We start from the raw sequence: 25,063 nt of genomic DNA, 5'->3' as shown, positions 1-25,063 counted from the left end.
CACTGGAATACTACTAAGCCATAAAAAAGAATGAAATCCTATCATTTGTGACAACACGGATAGACCTTGAGATATTATACTATACTATGTCAGGTGTAGTAAGACAAATATGATTTCACTCACATGTGGAATCTAAAAAGAAATGAAATACAGTGAAAACAAGCTCATAGGTACTCATAGATACCGAAAACAGATCAGTGGTTACTAGAGGGGAAGAGGGTTTGGGGAGGTGGGTAAAATGGGTGAAGGGGGTCAACTGTATGGTGATGTATGGTAACTATAGTTGACTTGTGGTGGTGAGCACTCTTGAGTGTGTACAGCTATTCAACTATAATGCTCTATACCCAAAATTTATTTTTTTTAAAAAAAGAGAAAATGGAAAAAAAGATAGTGATGATCAATAAGTGAAATGCATGACATCGTTATTATGGGGGGTTGCCTTGATTGGTAATAATAAGCTTAAGGGTAAGATCAGGTGAGTATGTGACTAAGGCCAAGATAATTCGAAGGTAACTTAAGGAAATGAGGAGCCTGGGAGTTATCTGGATCAAGGGAACCAAGTCACCAAGAATTAAGACTGAAGTAGTGTGGATAGAGCGACAGTGAGCTAAGAACAGACATCTTTGGAACACACAGGTTGAATAATTGGGATCTGAAAACGACTGTAAAAAATGAAGAGTAGTAAGTGACATACCCAATAGATGTGAGATTCAAAGCTGGGTGTTTTAAAAAGACAGATTGTAGAATCTTATAAAAACAGCAAAGAGGGTCAAAGGATCACTAGCACACCTCCCAGCCCAACAATCACATCAATGCCTTCTACCTCCCTAGAGCACTGTGGGGGAAACACGGTCCTCAGGAAGAAGCCAGGTACTTTTTTAGCACAAGAAAATAATAGAAACTTTCAAAGAGGTTGAGAAAGCAGAATATTTTGCTGCTGACAGTCTTTGAATTCCATAGGGCATAGTTGAAGAATTTCTGAAATTGAGGAGAGGTATGATAAGGATATAAAATAGGAGATGCTCAGAGCTTTATGTTGGTTAGGTTATCTGGGTGTCTGTGGTTTCTAAGGGTGAATGCATAATAGGAAAAAAGGGCGTAATGAGATTTTTTTCTGAGTAGGTTCAATGCTGAGAATGGTACTCAGACTGACAGTTGAGGGGTAGGAATTGTGGATGTCTAGGCTCTCTCTTCATTCCTGTTAATGGAAACAAGTTGCTCTGAGGAAAGCTGTATGTGGATATCCTGCTTGATCCCAAATGATGCAAGTAAAACCTTTAAGGGAGTTGAAATCTTGTTTCTAGAGTGTGAAGCCTAAATTTGACCTAGACCAGCCCAAGACTAGATTCTTCGTCCTCTTACCTTAAATATCTCTATTTCACAATCTGGACTCTCATCTTGTACCATTTATGCTGATGACTCTCAATGTTATATGCTCAGCCTTGACCTGTTCCTGGCACTTCAGATTGTTTATCAAGCTATACACTGGACATCTTTGCTTGAAAGTCCTAGGAGTATTTCCAACTTGAATGGTGCAGAACAGAGCTTCGGTTGTTCTCTTCAAATGCTTCTCTTTCATTTTCCACATTTCAGTCATGTTTCAAGACAAAAAGTTGGGATCATCCTTGTTTCCTCCTTCATTTCGGCCTGAGGTATCAGCACGCCCTCTATCAACCTGAGATCAGTCTCCTTGTGTTCATAGAAACTGTAATCTAAACAATCATTGTTTCCCACCTAGACTGATTTAGCATCCTTGTAACTAATCTTCTGATCTTGCCCCTACAGGATCCATTTTATATCAAGAAGCCAGGCTGATGTTTTAAAAATAAAATTAGGTGATTTCTTGCTCTATTCCTTGTTCTCACCCCCACTCCCACCATCAGCCCACACTCTTCAAAGGCTTCAGATCACTTTGAGAATACACTGAGTTCCTTACCCCAGTCTGCGCGTCCCTGTGTGATCCAGCTCCTGCCTCTTTCTCCAGTGTCACATCCTGGCCCTTTCTCTCCTGCTCATTATGTTTCGGCCACATTGATCTTTTCTCTGTTCTTTGTAAGTTAAGCTTGTTACTTTCCTAAGGTCATCCACAAGCTGTTTCGGTGCATGAAATGCTCTTCCCCTTGTTCTCACCATGAATAGCTCTTTCTTACCTATTTTTTTTCCACTAATCACTTCTTCAGGAAAGCTATGTTTTCCTTGGATGTTCAATTTCACTAGAGAACTTGCCATATCCATCATTTCAGCCTGTTTTAACTCTCTGAAACATAGGTAATATTACCTGACATTGTCTTGCCCAGAGAAGTTTTCAGTTATGTTCACTACTCTTAGTCCCAACATATGAAAAGCCACCTAGTTAGTGGTCATTGTATATTCACTGAACTAACGAGCAAATGAATGAATGACAGATGAATGGCCCTTGACCATAACTACCTCTCTCTTCAATTTCCAACCACCACCCCCCCCCCCCCCCGCTTCAGCCCCAGGGGGCTTCCTTTAAGGGCATTTTAAGGTGCAGTTTAGCTCTCTTCTGTTTCGGGGCCTTTCACGTGTTGTTCTCTCTTGTAACACTTTTCCCCTGTATTCCTCCTCACCTAGTGAGCCTATATTTGTACTTCAGATTCCAGCTCAGATATCTCTTCTTCAGGGTAATCTTGTCTGTATAACAAGGGAGATGTTTAATTATAAAGTTTCATAACATCCAGCACCATTATTTTGAAGGACTTAGCCACAGTTTCTTTTTTCAGTTTTTTAATTCTCATATTTCTCCTCAACAAAACTGTAAGCTGCTCAGAGTCAGGACTGTATCTGTTTTTGCACTTGCTTCTCTCCTCATCTACTAGGCAGCTATGTGGTCTTGCTCGAAAATATTAATTCAATCTCTTTTTCTCATTTAATTGCCTAAATAAAAATGAAAATTTTAAATCCCGTAAAAGCAGTCAATAAGTACTTTCTCAGCCAGAGCCTACCTATTTCCCTCCACAACCTGTGACTGAGCTAAGTCAACACTTAGGGCATTTCGAGCTCTAATGGACCATGGATAACAACCACTTGGTTTAGCTATCAGCTCCCAAAAAGACAAGTGGTGGGCAAACAGTAATTAAATGGCATAGCTGTACCAACAGTCCAGGAATCCTTGTCCACAGCTGGGTGCCTCCTATAATAGCTGGCAGGAAGGTGCTGGAGGTAATAAGATGGAGCTGCCTTGCATGTTGAGGGCCCTGGGTTCATTCTCATGGCAGACCAGGAATTTCTAAGGCATGTGAATTTTACTCCTTTCACTGTGTCTTTAGTTGCCAAAAGGTAGGTCCAATATTTCTATTTCTATCCCTTATTCTATCCTTTGTTTCTTGATCAAGTTGTATTTTAAAGAAAACTCAGAATAGAGTGGAAATGGGAGCTCTAACTCTTTTCCAGAACATGCCATCTAGCTGCTTCTAGTTCTACTACCTTCTGATAGATTTTGTTACGTTTAATGAAATGTGATAATTAACAACTAATCAGTCTTTTAAAAATATCAATAGAAATAAATAATGTTTGACCTCGTATTTTCTGCCACTTTCATTTTCTTTAAATCATTGTAAGCCAGGAAAATACAAACTGGGGCAAGCTACTATTTCCCCTGAAGAGCTCTGGAGACCTGTTTAGGAATTCTGAGTTACTGGAGCTCTATTTGGCATCAGGAAATGGGTTTGGAATGGATCAATAACTATTTTATTTTGAAAAAAAATTTTGGCTTTGCCTCACCTCAAAACAAAATAATATCTATATATAAAATGAAAACTCCACCAGATGCCAACCTTTTGGTGCACCCAGCACATGCCAACCACTATTCTAGGCACTTGCCATGTGTTGCTTCAGTTAATCTTCACAACCACTTTATATATTTGTATTTTTCTTATAACAAATTTGAAGCTCAGAGAAAAATAAATCTCTTGCCAAAGTAAGTGCCAAAAGTGAAATTTGAACTCCATCTCAGTTTTTCTGCATGAACAGAATGTCAAAAGAAAAACAAGCTAAAAACACTAAGATTAAACAATAACCTCTGCTAACATAATTGACATCCACTGAGCGAGAACAAACAAACATTATGATAAGCAAATGGGAGAGTTAGGGGATTTATTTTCAAGACACTCTTGGTATGCATGAGCTAGATAATTCCAATTTAGCAGTTACAGTGGTCAGAGAAGACTTACTGCTTTCTTTACTTTGCAAGTCAAGAATATTGTGAGATAAAATATCAGATGTTCTAACTGTGAAGTTTCTAAACATCCTGCTGTTGTCAGTGGTGAACACCTTCACAGTTGACTGCTGCAGCTTCATCCATCTGTACCTAGATAATATTTGATGTGGAACTTATGGTCAGGTATTGGGCTACAGTTTGCTTGTAGTTACTGATATAATTCCTGCCAAAGACAAACTTACAGGGTAAATGACAGTAAACAATAGTAATAGAGATTATCATTCAGCATGCATTTTGTTTGGTGTTTATGATTCAGATGAAACCTACAGAGACAGTTCTCAGCTTCTGTGTTCTATATTCTCCTCATAACTAGCTTAACATGCAAACAAAGTATGGTCTCAAACCTGGATGGATTCTAGGATCAACACTGACCTAAGATAACTTTATGTAGCATTATGTCATCTTTAAGATTTCTAATATTACAATATTAGATGTTACAGCTCTACAGTGCATTCAGTAAGTAGTTGAGTTATTTTTGGAATTATTGTGCAAAAATATAACTTATGGTTTTGGTGGAATGATTGAGCTTTAAGTGAAGCATAAAAAAAGTGAAGGCTTTAATTTGCATATGTTTGAGTCTCAGAAGTACTTGAGTTTAGCATAATTTTGTTCATGCCCTTTAGTTATTATTTGCTTCAACTTTAAATAAAAGACTTTAAATCCAAATATATTATACAGTTTTAGGAATTAAAGTAAATACTTACTGGCCCAGGAATTGACAAACAGATTGGTGAAACAGAATAGAAATTCTGAAACAAACAAAAAAACAGACAGGAATCTAATGTGTGATAGAGTTTTTTATATATATGAAGAGCTCTTACAAATCAATAAGAAAAAGATGAACAAGCACTAGCATAGAAAAATGCCAATGGACATGAGTAAGAATTTACAAAAGAATACATATGTAGGACCAATAAGTATGGAAAAGAGTCAACCTTAGTAAAAATTGAATATATGCAAATTAAACCTATGAAATACTATTTTTACTTGTACAACTCAGTACAGATTTAAAAACCTATAATACTTATTGATAAAGCTATATGTAAATGGATACTTTCATGCCCTATCAGCGAGAATATAACTTAGTGTGAATTTGAAGTTTAATTTGGAATAACAATCAAAATCCTTAAAACAAGAATAATATCTGGCATAACATTTTAGTTGACCCATGTTCAACTCTGAAACCTGGACAGACCCTAAGATAGGGAAAAAGATAAGGATGTTTACTCACACCCCTTTTAGTCAACATAGTACTGGAAGCTTTAGACATTGTCATAGGCAAGAGACAATAAATAAAAGGCATTTAGTTTGTAAAGGAAGAAATAAAATGGCCCCTATTGTAGATGGTATGACTGCCTATGTAAGAAATCCCAGGGTGTCTACAAAATACTCCTAGAACTAATAAATTAGTTCAGAATAAAGATCAATAAAAATTATTCACAATCTATATACTGACAATGAACATGAAGAAAATGAAATTAAAAACACAGTACCGGGCTTCCCTGGTGGCGCAGTGGTTGAGAGTCCGCCTGCCGATGCAGGGGACACGGGTTCGTGCCCCGGTTCGGGAGGATCCCACGTGCCGCGGAGTGGCTGGGCCCATGAGCCATGGCCGCTGAGCTTGCGCGTCTGGAGCCTGTGCTCCACAAGGGGAGAGGCCACAACAGTGAGAAGCCCGCATACAGCAAAAAAAAAAAAACAAAAAAAAACAAAAAAAAACACAGTACCATTTACAGTTTCTCCAAGGAAATGAAATTCTTAGGTGTTCATGTATCAAAACATGTATAGAATCTGTATGCTGAAAACTAAAAACTGTTTATAAAAGAAATGACAAACCTAAATAAATGAAGAGATATGTGTTCATGGATTGGAAGAATCAACATAAGAAAGATGTAAATTCTCACCGAACTCATTTACAGGTTTAATGTATTTCCTATCAAAATCTTATTAGCAAGTTTTTAAAAATAAATATGCACACACGTATTCTAAAATGTGTGTAAAATGGCACAGGCCATAGAAGAGCTGAAAAATAACAATAAAATGGAAGAAATTAGTCAACCCAGTATTTCAGATTATTCTGTAGCTACAGTAATCCAGATATTGTGGTGTGGTATTGATGAAGGTATAGATATATAAGTGAATGGAACAAAATAAAGAGCCTAGTAATGGACCCACACACATATCCTCAATCCATGTTTTTATAAAGGTGCAAAAGCAATTCAATGGAGGAAGGCTTTTCATCAGATGGTACTGGAGTAATGGTATTGGACATCACATAGTGGAAAAAAACCATCCTAAACCTTACATTTATACAAAATTTAACTCAAAATGGATCATTAATGTAAAAATATAAAACTTACAGAAAAAGACGTGAGAAAATATTCAGGAATTGGGACTAGATAAACAGTTCTCACTTGATACCAAAAGTATTATACATAAAAGTAAATATTCGCAAATTGGACCCAATAAAAATGGAAAACTTTTGCTCTGTGAAAGCCAGTATGAAAGGCATGAAAAGCTGCAGACTGGGAGAACATATTTATAAACCACATATTTGACCATAAACAAGTGTCTAGAATATATGAAAAACTTATAAAACTCAATAGTAGAAAGACAACCAATTCAATTAGAAAGTGGGCAAAAGATGTAAACAGACATTTTGAGGAAGAGGATGTACAGAGGGCAAATAAGATGTTCAATATTATTAGTCATCAAAGACATGCAAATTAAAACCAAAATGAGACATTAGTACATACCTGTTAGAATGCCTAAAATAAAAAATAATGGCACCAAATCATGACAAGGATGCAGAGAAAGTGAATCACTCATACGTTGCTAGTGGGAATGTAAAATGGTACAGCTACTCTGGAAAATTGGCCGTTTCTTATAAAAGTAAGCATGTAATTACCATACAAACTATCATTTGCAATCTTGGATATTCGTCCCAGAGAAATGAAACTTATATCCACATAAAAATCTGTATATGAATGTTCATAGCAGTTTTATTTCTAATAGCTAACAACTGGAAACAGTCCATATGTTTTTCAACGAGTGAAAGATTAAACAAACTGTGTGGTATCCATATCATGGAATACTAGTCAGCAATAAGAAGGAATGAACTATTTGATACATGCAACAATTTGTATAAATTCCCAATAAATTATGCTGAGTGAAAAAAAAAAACAATCCCACAAGTTTACATACTCTTGAGTTAAGATTCCATAACAGTTTTGAAGTGAGAAAATTTTAGAAATGAAGAAGAGATTAGTGTTAGTGAGGGGTTAGGGACAAGGTGGAACAGAGAAAGGTGAAAGTAGTTATAAAAGGGCAACTCAAGAAGTCCTTGTGGTGATGGGACTTTTCAGTATCTTTACTGAGGTGCTTGTGTTACACAAACATATACATGAGACAAAATTTTATAGACCTAAATACACATATAAATGAGTATAAGTAAAACTGGAAAATCTGTATAAAAAGGTAGATTATATCAATGTTAATATCCTGGTTGTGGTATTGTACCATTGCTTTTTAAGATGTCACCATTGTGAGAAACTGGGTAAAATGTGCATGGAATCTTTCCATATCATTTCTTACAATTGTATGTGAATCTACCATGATATCATTGAAAATATGAATGAAAAAAATCACGAGCATGTCAAGAAACACAGGAACCATCTTGAAGGGACTGCCACTGGCCAAATCTAGGACAATAAGAGCATCAAAAAATAGTTATAATAATGATAAAAACTCATTAAAAATATAATTACTCATGAGCCATGTTGATACAAATAAATATATGGGGAGATGGAAAAGCTTTTCATTGTAGTAGAATGCCAACTAATAAATACACAGAGTATGGATGCTAAATCATAATTTTTTTCTAAGGAATGTGATATTTACATGATTTCCTCCTAAATTGCTTGTTAATTACAAAAGGAAAATAGTAACTTTATAGTGGAGAAACCTGGGGGATACCACTAAAAAAGTGATCAAATCTAGAATCACCAATATTGGAACAAAATGACATAAAGTGCCTTCTTATAAATGCACATAGAAATATACTTCTGCATTATTCCTGCCAACAATACAAAATCTAAATTTAGTCACAAGGAATAGGCAAATGCAAGTTGAGGGACATTCTATACGGACTACATGTTCCCAACTCATGACAAGAAACAAGTAAATGCTGAGAACATATTTGATAATAAAGGACACTAAAGAGCCATGACAACTAAATCCAGGGTTGGCCCTGAATTTGATCGTGGTTCAGGAAAAGATAGCCATAAAGAAAATTTATTGGAACAATTGATGACATTCAATATGGATTATGTTTTAGACAATAATTTTGTATCATTGGAATTTTTTGATTTTCAAAACTGTACTTTATGAAAGATAACATCTTTATTCTTAGGAAATACATATGGAAGTATTTAGGGACAGAGGGGTTTGGTTTCTCTAATGTATTCTCAAATAGCTTAGCAAAATATAATAACATATATATATGAGGGTATAGGAGGAGAGAGGAAAAGAGACAGGGACAGAGGGAGGGAGGGAAGAGGAGAGAGAAATTTGAACAATTGCTGCTAATATGGTTAAAAAGTCTATGTGAATTATAATACTCTTGCACCTTTTCTGTAAGTTAGAAATTATATCAAAATAGGAACATACTAAAATGTGAGATATTAGACAGTGGAATATTATAAAACCATTAGAAGTTCTGTAGCAGAAACATATCTGTTGTCATGGACGTGTTCTCAAGTATATTTTAAAAATGAAAGGTAGCATGCTATGGTATAATGCACATACAGAATTTGAATACACATTTGGTATTCAGTGATTTGGGGATAAAATACACTTTTCTGTTATTTCTTTTCCTTTTGCTTTTTTCTTCTTTGATTTCTCTGTAAGAAATACATTTTTCTTTTATGATAAAAAGAATTAAAAATTATCTTGAAATACCCTTTCAAATACAAAATGCACAACACCCTTCAGTATACATTATCCTAGGAACAAATTATTTTTTAATGTGTTACTCTAAGCTGTCATTATAAGTATGGAGCCTATCAGACTCTAGAGTGGAGAGCATATTCAGTTGTTTACTGGTATTAACTGAGTGAATTTATTCTGCCAGCTATTATCTAGTTTTCTCCTCTTGATTGACTAGGGCTATGTTGGTATGACATTAAGACAGAAGAAAGAAAAAAAAAAAAGATTGTGCTAACTCTAAGGTAAATTTCCATAGAAACTTGGCAATAGAAACCAGGGTTACAAAAAGATACATAAACACACACCCATATACACAAATCAGAAACGAATTTAAACCACTTATTCATGACATATGAAATGGAATAACTAAATGAATTCTTAAAATTCCGAACTCTCAAACTAATATATGAAACAATCAAGATGAGTGTTTACAAAAGAAATTTTGCATTGTTCAAGAAAGTGCTAGCATGCTACAGTTAATTTCAAGTGTACAAATTATACAGTGCTAAAAGAGAAGTCCCAGTACCAAATGGGATTTGAATAATCCTTTTTTGGGTAAATGGAATAATAATGCACTTATTATTTATTATGAATATGTTAAAAAATTTTAACAACTGCCAAATCCCTTTTGTAATGACATATTTTAAGTCAGGTGTAAGAATATATGATAAAGGTATGCTGTCCTTTTACCAGAAGGTCACAGTTCATCCCCAGTGTATTATTGTCCTCATCAATGCGTAAAAGGTAGTAAGTTATAGAGCTATCAAGCACTCAGCAAAGAATTTACACATGAAAATTTAAGAGTGACAGTCCACTAAACAGTAGCAGAAATCTGTAAAGATATTGAATGACTGAAAGCATAAGTTTATCTTTACAGAAATTCTTTAAAATACAGTTTTATACAACCAGCATAATGTAACTCTTTTATGCAAAATATTTATACTCTGCAGCCTTCACATTAAATTATTCTTGTTTCCACTAGGTAGTTCTTAAACTGAAAGTTCCTGCTGAAATAATTGATATAAGACCCTGAATTTTCTTCCTTTTTGCTATCACTGAGCAGAGCAAACCAGAATTGCTGTTTGCTAGCAATAAACAACCTCTGTGATAGTACCATAATCATTTTCTTTCCTTTGACTTTCTGAACCAATTAGGCAGTGACCTTGCACTTTATTTTCTTCCAATAATTATGTCAAATTATATAGACGAAAGAGAGGTATCTATTTCAGAGTATGCAAAACACCCCCCCCCACACACACACACACACTAACCCCCATCAAACAGAGTAATTGGATTATTAATCCTATCACTATATTCTTCACATATAAATAAGTAAAATGTAATGACTCTAGTGAAATAAAAAGAACTTTAAAGAATCAATCATTTGTTTAACCCAGACAGTGGAGGAGACAGGAAAATAAAAAAGTGAATCAAGTTATAAAATTGTGTAAAAGAGAAACCTATTTTACAAATAAGCTATGTGATAAAATTTAGAATATAGGAAGAATAGTTAAAATTTAATGTGGTTTCTAAGCAGCTTGAGATATTGAACTTATTTTTAACTTCCCATGGAAATACAAAGACAATAAATCTAGATGATAAGAGAACCAGTGAAAACTATCATCATTAGCAGCTATTTACTGCGCACTGTCTATGCGCATAGATTCACAATTACAGTCATTGAGCAAAAGCAGGTAAGGTAAAGGTGACCTTGGAAAATTTTAACATAGTGAAAAAAATTAGTAAACAAACAACTACAAGTTATCTTTTGTGTTCAAACCCGTATTTCAAACAACGCATTTTGCAGAGTGGGGAGTACAAAGGGGGAGCTGATTACTTGGTTTATATGACTAGTGCATGATTAACGTGCTTTTGAGGTATGAGCTCATGCTTGGGGTACAGCTTCATGCAGCACACAAATTTCAGATCCTGTATCTTTGTCTTCTATTCTCATCAGCATTTTTACATGGAAAGGATGATTATAGTTCTCAATTCCATTATGAGTCATCTCTTACTGTTTTTTTACCATCTATTCCTATCCTTCATTATTCAAAAATATTCTTATACACACATGTCATTCCTTCAGTCTGCTTTTTAATGTATGATTTTATCAGATAGCAAAATTTTATCTTCCCAATTTAGAATAATAATCTCTTATCATTGGAAGGTGACTTTGAATTTCTTCCATACATAGAATTTTTTCTATAACAATAATAATATTTAAAATATTACTACTCTTGATAATTATGACCCCCCCTCAGTAATGACATCTTAGTACTGTAATTCTCCATGGGTTATGGGAAAATTATATGCCTCTCTCAAATGCAATGTCACTCAGTCAACCAGAATCATTTATTTTTAGGATGGGAGTATAAGAGATACTATTAAAGAATCAGGTTACAGTAAAAACCTATAAAGGAAAAGAATCTGAAAAAGAATATATATATATTATAGAATATATATATATATATATATATGTATATATAAAACTGAACCACTCTCCTGTATACCTGAAACTAACACAACATTGTAAATCAACTATACTTCAATTAAAAAAAAAAAACCCAAGTGCTTACTGGCAATTCTGTGTGTAAAATATTGAAAGAGCAATCTCTTCAGAATGGAGGTACTTAAGTTTATGTGTCTTAGTGCAATTGTTAGAAAAGTATTGTACAATGTGGCATTGTTCAATGAGTTCCCTTTTGTCAGAGAGTTAAAGAGCCTTTCTCTTGCCAGGGGTAGCATTCAGACTACAGACACAGGAAAATGATAAATGGAAAACAATAAATGCAAATAAAGCAAAAAGAGAATCAGGCTACATGATCATAGAGATCACTTCATTTTTCAATACAAAATTATAAATGTAATGGTATAGTTTTCCTATTCCCTATGATATTTCCAGTTTTTCTACATCTTTGAATTCCACCAAAGTATATGATAGATATAGGATCATTGGCATACTAGCTCACCTATGCATTTATCAAAACCTGGGAAAATTTTCATCTCACATGTATAAAGATCAGCAATTTCTGTTTTCCATGTAAGTAATATTATAAATTCTCATGGAAGTTGAAGAAATTTGGTTTTATTCTTTAAAAGGCAACTCATTTTTAAAAAAGTTTTATTGATGTATAGTTGATTTACAATGCTGTGTTTAATTTCTACTGTACAGCAAAGTGACTCAATTATGCATATATATATATATTCCTTTTCATATTCTTTTCCATTGTGGTTTATCACAGGATATTGAATATAGTTCCCTGTGCTATACAATAGGACCTTGTTGTTTATGCATCCTATGTATAACAGTTTGCATCTGCTAACCCCAAACTACCAATCCTTTCCTCCCTCACCCCCCTCCCCTTTGGCAACCACAAGTCTGTTCTCTATATTTGTGAGTCTGTTTTTGTTTCATAGATATGTTCATTGGTGTCATATTTTAGAGTCCACATATAAGTGATATCATGATATTTGTCTTTCTCTTTCTGATTTACTTCATTTAGTATGATAATCTCTAGGTCCATCCATGTTGCTGGAAATGGCATTATTTCATTCTTTTTAATGGCTGAATGATATGCCATTGTATATATATACCACCTCTTTATTCATTCATCTGTTGATGAACATTTAGGTTGTTTCCATGTCTTGGCTATTGTAAATAGAGTTGCTGTGAGGGGTTCATGTATCTTTTTGAATTATGGTTTTTTCTGGGTATGTGCCCAGGAGTGGGATTGCTGGATCATATGGCAACTCTATTTTTAATTTTTTGAGGAACCTCCATACTGTTTTCCATAGTGGCTGCACCAATTTACATTCCCACCAACAGTGTAGGAGGGTTCCCTTTTCTCCGCATCTTCTCCAGCATTTGTTACTTGTAGACATTTTAATGAGGGCCATTCTGACTGGTGTGAGGCGGTACCTCACTGTTGTTTTGATTTACATTTCTCTAATGATTAGCAATGATGAGCATATTTTCATGTAAAGCAACTCATTTCATTTGCTCATAAAGAAAAGGCATTGTTGAAATTTTTTCATATTGTGTTAGTCTTTTCCTGTATTTTTTTCAGTATATGGGCAGTTCTTACATTTAATGCTGTTAGTGAATTCTTTTCAACTGCTAAAGCATCATAACCCATAGACACCCTAAGGCCTTTCTACTGTGAATACTTTCGTTCTAAAAGATCATTTTCCGTGATAATAACATTTTTAGCTATTGCAATGCTGGAAAGTACTCTGGAGGCAAACTTTCATTTTACAGATGACAGATTTAGCCTCAGAAAAATAAAGTGACTTCCCTAAGGTCATACAGATAATAAATTAGTGGCATGTTCAGGACTAGCATTGAAATGTATTGCCCCACATCCTACTGTTCATTCCATTATACCAGTATTTTCAAAACATTTCTAGACAAAGTTTGACATACATTTCCAAACTCTGTCTTCCTTGGTTTTACATTTTTGGTGTTTTCAGAGATGCTCAATAATAGTTGTTTAAAAATGCTTTGGGGGCCTAGGAAAAGTATGAATTTGTGTCTCTGCCTCTTTCTAGCTTGACCTAGCCTGCAGAGACTTTTAGGGGCTTAGATTTTAGTCTAAATTAAATGGGAAGGCATGGGAGGTTAACACAGGTGATTAATACATTTGTCATTAGCCTTTGAGAATATTACTCTGCTTGATGAGGGGGAAGAGGATTCTTAACCAAATTGCACTTCAGTGAATATACATATATATTTAAATATCTGAGTTCCAGGAAGTTCTAAGTTGCTGTGAATCCATTTAAAAATCATTACCTAGAGATTCAAGATAGTATGTGAGTGGTTGCGGAGGAGGACTGGCGTGGGGGGTTGGGCCAGAAGCTGTTGGCAAAATGTATCTACACCTAGGGCCAACCTTGTGAACATCCAAGGGAGTTAATTATCCACTTTGGTCACCTAAAAATGTCTTCTTGACTCTGGAAAAACAAGATATATGTATGCAGATTATTTTCACATTTATGCAGAAATACCAGTGGTTGGCTATTATCACAATGGCAAAGATTACAAAAGGGTGGTGCTAATGTGAGTGACCCATTTAAAATATACTTCAAGAAATTATCAGCTTCTGAGTAACAGGTTAATTACATTTCAATGGATATAAATGTGTTTACAGTAGAAATAAGTTATATAAAATTTGGAGGTGATGGCTATAAGAATAAGGCTTAGAAAGACTAATAGAATAAAATAAGATAAAAACCCCAAGGGTTAGAAAAGTAATAGGCATGCAGAGAAAGGAGAAATGCAACCCTATTAATTAGAAATTGCATATAAGTTGATAAGAGAATATCATATCAAATTTATCTGCTTTACACAGTGTGCTTTATGGTTTTAGTTTTTCTCACTACAATTTAGACATGAAACAAATATACACTGAGCTTTGGCTATGACCCAGAAACTGCTTAATGCCACATATAGTGGTGAAAAAGAGTTGACATCTGCCTTCACAGGGCATTCGTCATGTTGGGAGCACATAACAATAAGCGGGTAAAAGAGTTAAATAAATAGAAATTTGACATAGGAAAAGGTATTAAAGTTGGGCATTAGGATAGAGAATAACTTAGGGACTAGAGCAAGGGATGCTTTAGGTTTTTAAGGAAGGATTCTTTGAGAAGACAGTTTTTGATTTGAAACCTAATGGTCATAAAATATCATGGAAAATGGTGTTCCTGGCAAAGAGAATAGAAAGAACCAAGGCCACCGAAGTGGGAAAGAGGTTCTAAGCAGAGTCATACCTTAAATATCTAGACCCAATTTTTGAATTAAAGGATTAATAATGTCAAACTTGATTAACTGAAAAACAACTCCTTACTTAGGAAAAATCATGGGATTAGTATCATTTTTCATTTCATCATAGCTCTGATGCTTCCATCAGTAAAGTGGACAAGTAGTCTTTTCATAATACTGTTTTTAGTACTGAGGTTATCTGTGGTAAAGTGACAGAGTGTATTTAATTTGCCATTTTCCCACTATTAGGTAGGTTCCCTGGGAATGGTTACGTATTGGTTACTGTATTCCAGAAGCTAGCATAAGGCATGCCTCAAGACGCTCAAGTTCATATGTTCACAGAAAACCATTTTTATATGCCTTAGGTAAAAACTGCTAAAATCTCAAATCATTGAAATAAGTTATATGGTAGTAAAATAATATCTCGATTCAGCATTTAAAAAAATCAGATTCAAGTATGTGCTCTGTCACTGTAGACCATAATTTTGACCAAAGGCAAGTCCATTAATAGAGAAAGGAAAGGGCTTTCCCAATTCTCCTCTTTTGTAAATAAGATGATAGATCATGAAATATCACCAAAGGGTTGTTGGATTATTTTTTTAAAAAGGGCATTATATAGCTAGGCTAATTAAGAAAAAAAGAAAGAAGACACAAATTACTTAATATCAAAAATGAAAGAGAGGGTTAGATCTCATGGACATTAAATGAATAATAAAGGCATGCTATGAACAACTCTATGCCCACAAATTTGGTAACCTAAATAAAAAATGGACCAATTCCTTGAAAGAGAGAAACTGTTAAAGTCACATGAAATAGACAATTTGAATAGAAATTGAATCAATAATAAGTAACTTTCCAAACCACAAAGTACCAGGGCTAGATGGGTTCAGTGGTGAATTCTACCAAATATTTAAGGAAAAATTATACCAATTTTCCACAATTTCTTCTTGACAAAAATCCAATATGCTTTCATGATAAAAACTCTCAGCTAACTTGGAATAGAGGGGAACTTAACTTGATAAAGAATATGTGCAAAATCCTTACAGCTAACATCATACTAACTGGTAAGAATCAAGAGGCTTTCCTGCTAAGATCAGTAACAAGGCAAGGATTTCCCCTCTTATCACCATAAGCATCATATTAGAAAGTATAGCTAATGCAATAAGACAAGGAAATACAAGGTAAACATATTGGGAAAGAAGATATAAAACTGTCTTTGTTCTTAGGTGACATGATAGTTTATGTAGAAAACCCAAAAGCTTCAACAACAATAAAAATCCTGGAACTAATAAGTAATTATAGGAAGGTTTCAAGATACAATGTTAACATACAAAAGTCAATTGCTTTCCTATATACCAGAAATGAACAAATAGGATTTGAAATTAAAACAAACAAAAAACCAATATCATTTACATTAGCATTCCCCAAACTGAAATACTTATTCATAGATCAAACGAAATATGTATAAAATCTATATGAAGAAGACAGATATCACTACTCTGATGAAAGAAATCAAAGAGGAACTAAATAAATGCAAAGATAGTCTGGGTTCATGAATAGAAAGCCTCAACATTGTCAAGATGTCATTTCTTTCCAGGTTGTTCTATAAATTCAACGAAATTGCAACAAAAATCCAACAGAGGTATTTTATGCCTATCAACAAGTTGATTCTAAAGTTTATGTGGAAAGGCAGAAGACCCAGAATAGCCAACACAATATTGAAGAAAAAGAAAGAGAACTGACACTACTTGTCTTCAAGACTTATAAAGTAACAGTAATCAAGGCAGTGTGGTATTGTGAAAGAATAGACAAATGTATCGATGGAACAGAATAAAGAGTTCAGAAATAGACTCATATAAATATATAGTCAATTGACCTTTGATAAAGGAACAAAGGTAATAAATGGAGAGAAGTTCATCTTTTCAACAAATGGCACTGGTATAATTGGACATCACATGCAAAAAAGATGAATCTAGACACAGCCCTTACACCACTCAACAAAAATTAATTCAAAATGGATTGCAGACCTAAATGTAAAATACAAAACTGTGAAACTCCTAGATGATAATATAGGAGAAAAATCTAGATAACTGGGTTTTGTGGTTGACGTTTTAGATACAACACCAAAGGCACAGTTCTTGAAAGAAACAACTGATAAGCTGGGTTTCATTAAAATTTATATTTTCTTCTCTGCAAAAGACAATGTTAAGAGAATAAGAAGACAAGCCACAATCTGGGATAAAGGTCTCATGGGAACCCTCTTGCACTATTGGTGGGAATGTAAATTGATATAGCCACTATGGAGAACAGTATGGAAGTTCCTTAAAAAACTAAAAATAGAACTACCATATGGCCCAGCAATCCCACTACTGGGCATATACCTGAGAAAACCATAATTCAAAAAAGAGTCATGTACCACAATGTTCATTGCAGCTCTATTTACAATAGCCAGGACATGGAAGAAACCGAAGTGTCCATCGACAGATGAATGAATAAAGATATGGCACATATATACAATGGAATATTACTCAGCCATAAAAAGAAATGAAATTGAGTTATTTGTAGTGAGGTGGATGGACCTAGAGTCTGTCCTACAGAGTGAAGTAAGTCAGAAAGAGAAAAACAAGTACCATATGCTAACACATATATATGGAATGTAAAAAGAAAAAAAAATGTTTCTGAAGAACTTAGGGGCAGGACAGGAATAAAGACGCAGACGTAGAGAATGGACTTGAGAACACGGAGTGGGAAGGGTAAGCTGGGACAAAGTGAGAGAGTGGCAGTGACATATACAGACTACCAAATGTAAAATAGATAGCTAGAGGGAAGCAGCTACAGAGCACAGGGAGATCAGCTCGGTGTTTTGTGTCCACCCAGAGGGGTGGGATAAGGAGGGTGGGAGGGAGATGCAAGAGGGAAGAGATATGGGGATATATGTATATGTATAGCTGATTCACTTTGTTATAAAGCAGAAACTAACACACCATTGTAAAGCACTTATACTCCAATAAAGATGTTAAAAAAAAGAGAGAAGTAAAAAATATATACAAAGAACTCATTTAAAATATACGAAGAACTCAATAGTAAAAAAATACCCAATTAGGTATGACCTTAATAGACACTTCACCGAAGAAGATATTCAGATGCCAAATAAGCACATGAAAGGAGGCTCTACCTCATAAGTTATCATGGAAATGCAACTTAAAACAAAAATAAAATATCACTACACAACAAATAGAATGGCCAGAATTCAAAACACTGACAACACCAAATGCTATTGAGGGTGTGGAGCAATAGGAAATCTCGCTCTCGAAAAACACAGAGGTGCCTTAAAAGCATATTACCATGTAAAAAAAGCCAATCTGAAAAGGCTACATATTGTACAATTCCAAGTATGACATTCTGAAAAAGGTAAAACTATAGAGATGGTAAAAAAGGTAACTGGTTGCCAGGGGTTAAGGCAGAGGGAAGGATGGATAGGGAGAAAGAGCACAGAGAGATTGTAGGGCAGTGAAACTATTCCATATGATACAGTAATGGTGGATACATGTCATTATATATTTGTCCAAACCCATAGAATCTACAAGGGTGAACCCTCGTGTAAATTATGGGCTTTGGGTGATAATGATGTGTCAGTGTACATTCATCAGTTGTAACAAATGCACCACCCCAGTGTGAAATGTTAATAGTGGGTGAGGCTGTGGATATATAGGGGTGGGGGGGCGGTCTATGGATACTCCCTGTACTTTTCACTCCATTTTTCTGTGAACCTAAAACTGACCTAAAAATTAAGGTCTGTAAAAATTACATTGTAAACTTTTATATTGAAATGATAATAATTTTATACCTTGAACAAGAGTAAAATAAAAAAGAAAATATGTTAAACTCTCTTGCTGTGCCACAAAATTGGCTAAGTACTTTAATGATAGTTTTATTATATTTTGAATGCTTATGATATGACAGGCATGGGTCTCTTTGAAGGTGGGACTTGTTATTCAGCAGGACTGAAGACAAAATCCACAAAGTGTACTGCATAAGTGAAGGAAAAGGCTTGTGTGGAAACTTAGATGTGAAGAGCAGTAGAGAGTGAAAGAATGATATCCTCATCCTCCTGTTTTCACCGTGTGCTTGTGCTGAGTTTAGTGCATTTTGCTGGTCATGCCTTACCTATACATCTTAGGGAAAGGACCGTGTCACCATGTTTCTTTCTTTCTTCTAAGGCAAGCATAAAAGCAATCTTATGAGTGGGAAAATAAATAATCTGCTTCATATCAGGTAGTCTGAATTGGAATGTGAGAATTTTCATAAGGATTTTTGGGAAATCCTGATGCCTGGTACTTAAGGACCTTTGGACACATGGAATGCCCAACAGGTATAGAATCCCTCTGGTAGTGAGAAGGGAAGACATCCACCCCAGAGAGATTTTGCGTGGTCAATGAAAAGTGATTTATTTTCCAGGGTCCTTTTTACATAGTACTGTTTGTTGCACAGGGTCCAATCCTTTATCCTTGGGGATCATCATATATATCTATGATGGAATAATGGAAGGAATAATTGGAATATATTTGCAAACATCATTTTCCCTTTGTTCTTTAGGATTGAAAAGGTCTATGTCTAATACTCAGGTTCAGTTTGCCAAGCCGGATAGGGCATGAGCCAGATTGTCGTTTCCTGGAGCAGTAAGATAAGCAGAGACCCAGGGGTTATCATTTTGTCACCAGGGACTTCCTCTGGGAGGATAAACTGTTGGTTACAAAGGCATTGCTGCTTTTATAAGCTCACTGAGGTTAAAGAAAGAAAAGTGTAGGAGTTCATGCTCCTTCCTAAACCTTGTGCCTGAATTTCATAAGTATTTTATATATTTGCTCATTCCCCAGTATTTAATTTAGATTTGGGCTGAAAAGTTTTCATAATGTTATATAAATAAATAGATATCTAAAGAGAGGCATCTTGGGCTTCCCTGATGGTGCAGTGGTTGAGAGTCCACCTGCCGATGCAGGGGACACGGGTTCGTGTCCCGGTCTGGGAAGATCCCACATGCCGTGGAGTGGCTGGGCCCATGAGCCATGGCCGCTGAGCCTGAGCGTCCGGAGCCTGTGCTCCTCAACTGGAGAGGCCACAACAATGAGAGGCCTGCGTACCGCCAAAAAAAAAAAAAAAAAAAAAAAAAAGAGAGAGGCATCTTATATCAATAATTAAATTGAAAATCACGTACTTGAAAACTTTATGAAAAGATTCTGGGAATTTCGTGTCAAATATGGCAGCATAGTTTTTGGCTCTTTCCAAATCCTCATATAAAACCATACAAAGTAACTAGAGAGCAAACAAAACAAAACTAAAACTAAAACAAAACACAAGCAAACAAAAAACCCAAAACATCAAAAGTCTAATGGGACAACATTCACATAAACATCAGTGACTAAGGAGCCCTGTGAAACTTCAAAATACCAGCAGCTATAGCCACAGATAGAGCAGTTATTGGTATGAAGGCAACAGAAGACAGAGGAAAATGAAGGGATCGCTGACAGACATGAAGAAAGAGAGGCCAACTAGTTCAAAGTTATTCATCAGTGTACACAGTGAGACAATTTGAGAACACCGGCTACACCTACGTGGGGAGGTGCTCACGCTGTTAGCAACGGATAAGTTGCTATCACAGGATAAGATCCTGTGATAAGTCCTAAAGGGCTGAAGCAGACAAGCTTCTGTGAACACTCAAAACTGACTCACCAGGATCTCTTCTAAATAAAGACCCCTGCACTGAGGAGAAACTACTGGAAATGAAGAAGAAGAACAAAACAAGGACAACTCAAAAATGCAGTATTTTTAATACTACACAGAAAGAATAGAAAAGGGGGTTTCTGTGAAGTAGTAGAAGCTATCTGAACCAAACCTCCTTTTAAAATGAATGACAAATACATCTAGTGTCAAATTCCATGCAATATTTCTACAGGAAAAACAATTATGAAGCAGAATGATATCACAATGAGATATATGTACTCAAGCATATCAAAACTCTAATATTTCAAAACAAACCGAAAGACATTAAGCAAATGATACAAGACATGAATGAACAAAATATAATAAAAGTAGGAAAACACTCAGGAATGAGGTGACGTACTCAGAAATAATATGAAATAAAAGAAAAAATCATTTTAGACGTGAGGACTAAATGAGAAGGACCAAATAAGCAAATCAGCACAACAAATAACATCTTAAGAGAAAAAAGATGGAAAGGCAAAACATTTTTTAATTAATAATAAGTTTTAAAGATTTATAACTAGATATTGAAAGAACACACCTTATGTTGGAGAATATCTACACAGAATGACCAAAACAAACAGTAAATTTCCTAGAATTAAGGGGAAAAAAATGCTTTGAGCATCAGCCACAAAGGACATGCAATTTACAAAGCAAATAAGATTAAAACATCAAACCATAAAACATTTTATTCCTGAAAAATATGAAATAACATATTTTTAAAAAAGGAAAAAATGAGGCAATGATTTATATCTGAAAAAACTGACATTCAAATATAAAAGGCCTGTACAAACTGTTATTAACACACAATATCTCAAAGAATATTTTTCTCAGGAGCCCTTCCTATGGAATCCACTAGAGAACAAGAGTTGGATAACAAAAATGACTACAGACATCAACATAATTAGTGCTGGTGAGCATTAAATATATAATTATACTTGTAGAATTAAGACAAAATGAGTCTTTAAAGGGAAAGATTATGGCATATAATGATTATACAGTCTGACAGTGGGGAGAAATTGGGAATGATTCATGCAAAATATAATTTAAAACTATTCCTAGTAATCATAATTGGTTGGGATAGTATTAGTTTTGTGAGTCTGAGGCTGTTGTATGGCAAACAAACTAGATATGAAATATTTCAATATTATTATTCCTCTTCTTAAGAATCAGGATTCACTGTGTAGCAGAAGGAAGATTTGGCTATAATATGTAAGCTGTTATGTTAAAACTCTTTAGTCTTGAAATTTAAATTGGAGTTATTAGTATGACTTCTCAGTGTATTTAAATTTTGTGCATTCAGGAATTCTAGAAACAATTCCCAGTAAGCATCCCTAGTGCCAATATTGTGGACATAAAATAATATTTCCCATTGAAAAAGACAGAGCTTCCTGAAAAATGGCTGATTACAGAACTGGGTCAGGAATAATTGGGCATTCCAGATAGGAAGGACTCTCAGAGACTTATTAGGGTCATGTTAAAGAAGGCTACAATAAGAGTAAGAATTTCAATGAACCTAAGCCCATCAAATGTGCCTAAATCCATGAGTTCATAATATTGCAGAAAAATTAATTATTGGCAACCTCACAATGATGGGTAACAAATTCATTACATTAAAAACTGGTTAAATAAAAGAGTGAAGCATTTGTCTTTACTTTCCTATTAACTGTACCATTGAGTAACCAAATAGTAGACTAGAGAAAGCATCTTCTTATAACTTTGTTCTAGCTATTGAATGAAAACAAAATGAGAGAATCTGAATATTAACATTTTAGAACACTTGATGATTTAATTTATCTAGGTGTTGAACATCAGTGAATGCTGACATTCAAAAAAGTGTAAAGAGACATGAATTATACTAATTATGTGCTTCTTGATGAAAGAACACATCACTACTAGGGTCTTGGTAAGGGAATCAAATCTGAGACTGATCAAGCATCTGGATCCAGTTACCAATTTGCAGGAAATGTAGTTGACAAAGGAATACAGTGAACTGTGAAAACCCCTATAGGTTACTGCAATGAAAAGAAAGGAAGAAGAGAGAACCTGTAGATTAAGAGAGACTTAAAAGTTGATAGATACTTAGGTTGTTTCCATACCTTGGTCATTGTAAATATGCTGCTGTGAACATTGAGTTGCATATATCTTTTCAAATTAGTTTCCATTTTCTTCAGATAAATACCCAGGAGTGGAATTTCTGGATTATATGGTAGTTCTAGTTTTAGTTTTTTGAGGAAATGCCATAGAGTTTTTCATAGTGTCTGCACCAATTTACATTCCCCCCAAATTAAGTTCTCTAGCTGTGCTTTGGCATTTAGTAAAAGGAAAGGAAGATACAGGGGGAAAAAAAGAGAGACTTAAAAGGAATATAAAGTTTTAAAAAGTGGGCATACACTCTTGGGTGATAAAATTACAGTGAAACGAGGAAGTGAATAGTATAAAAGTCAGGATGGGGGTGCTTTTGAAGGGAGAAGAGCCATGATTAAGATGGGAAAATGGAGGGACTTTTGGGATGCTTACTCAAGTTCCATTTCTTGACCTAGGTGATGGTTAAAAGATTATTCACTTTATAACAATTCATTATTTTCTACATTCTTTTTTCATTTTATTTGGGTTTTATTTTACAATAAAATGTTCAAAAAGCCTTCATAAAAAGCAGCAGCTAAATATATAAGCTATTTAGTTCTTTTTGGATAAAATTATACATGTAACAATATCTGAAATAGTATGCCCTAAATTGGATGTTTTTCACTGGGAGGAGAGTGAAGGAAAATAATTGATCATATATTTTCTATTTTATACACTTCTTTTATGTTTGAATCAATTCTTTAAATCAGATGTACATATTGTATAATTAAAAGAAAAATGTTCATAAGAAAGAGATAAAAAGCCTGTTAAGCTACTTGAAACACTGGCAATATAGTATAAAAAGAAATAAATGTCCATAAATATCAAAGGATCAAGGGCCCCACCCTCAGCTGTGTGTTTCCTGGGCTATTGTATTGGTTACTTTATCTCTAATTGTATTGACTAGTTACAAGTAACCTGAAACACTCAGCTCAAATATTTTGGAACAAACAGGAAAACAAATTGTTCTACTTAAAAATTATAATTTTGGAGACAAAATAAACTAGAAGTTAAATTCTGAACTGCACCTTGTTTGTAAAATTTTAATTATATTGCTTAATTATTCTTTTATAAAGTATTGGTTCCCACAAAGGGAAATGCGTAAAATAACACTACATGCTTTGTTCTGTTCAGTAGCTCAATTATCAGGCTTAATGTTAAGGACTGAAGACAGAATGTGCTTCTAGAAGTTGAAAAATTCAGTTCCATGTCAAGAAAATATGAACACGATTACCATTGTACCTAAGTTACTTCCAAACAAAGCTATTTTAAATTCTCCTTTTACAATGTAGTTAAAAAAAATTTTTTTTTTATTTTGACCAATTCTTATTCTTCTAAGAGGAAATAAATTATATTTTTAGCTGTTAAGAGTTGTCAAATGTTAGTCAGGAATATGTAGGTGCTGACTTCCATTTCAGGATGCCATTCTTAAATGATGAATTCCTGTTTTAAAATAATTCTTCCCTGTTTTCAACATTGGCAAATGCACAGGAACTCTATGTCTTACTGCGTTTTTTCAATATTAAGTAGTACTATAGACCCCATTGCAAGAGAATTCAAATAGCCTCTTTAAAAAAAGAAAATATGACTGACTGCATCAACAGTGCAAATGGAATGTACTCATAATGGGTCATTGTTAGTAGAGAGGGATAATGCAGTTCTAACTTAGATTCATTCAGTAGGAAAAAAATGTGTACATTACAATTCAATTCTGATACTATTATGACAAAGAGAGGCCAGTAACGTACAAGCATCCTTCAGAACATACCAAGCCTAGGTTTTATAACATTTGAATTGAAATGTAAGTGAAGGGTCTTCTACCATTTTTTTAAGTCTAAGGGTTTTCTTTATCTTTATATCTAACAAGACAACAACATATATAGTATTCAAAGGGAACTTTGAAATTAGGTAGCCCGCTCTACTACTTTTCTTCTTCTCAAACTGAGATTCAAAAAACACACCCTTAGAATAGGCAGTACATGCTGTGGTAAATAAAACCTCAATATTAACACAACTTATCTTCCCCTAGTGTGATTTTGGGTGTTTACTGGCTACTCATTAGGTAAGTTGCTTTATACTATTTGTCACGCACCTTCTTCACGGGAGATAGTGTGCTAAGTACTAAGAATACTCCATTGCACAGGGCTCATTCCCTTACAGACCTTACATTTTAGTAGCTGATATAAGTAAAT

This window comes from Hyperoodon ampullatus (assembly GCF_949752795.1).
Source record: "Hyperoodon ampullatus genome assembly, chromosome: 12".
Lineage (NCBI taxonomy): Eukaryota > Metazoa > Chordata > Mammalia > Artiodactyla > Ziphiidae > Hyperoodon > Hyperoodon ampullatus.
Note: the sequence above shows the minus strand (reverse complement) of the source record.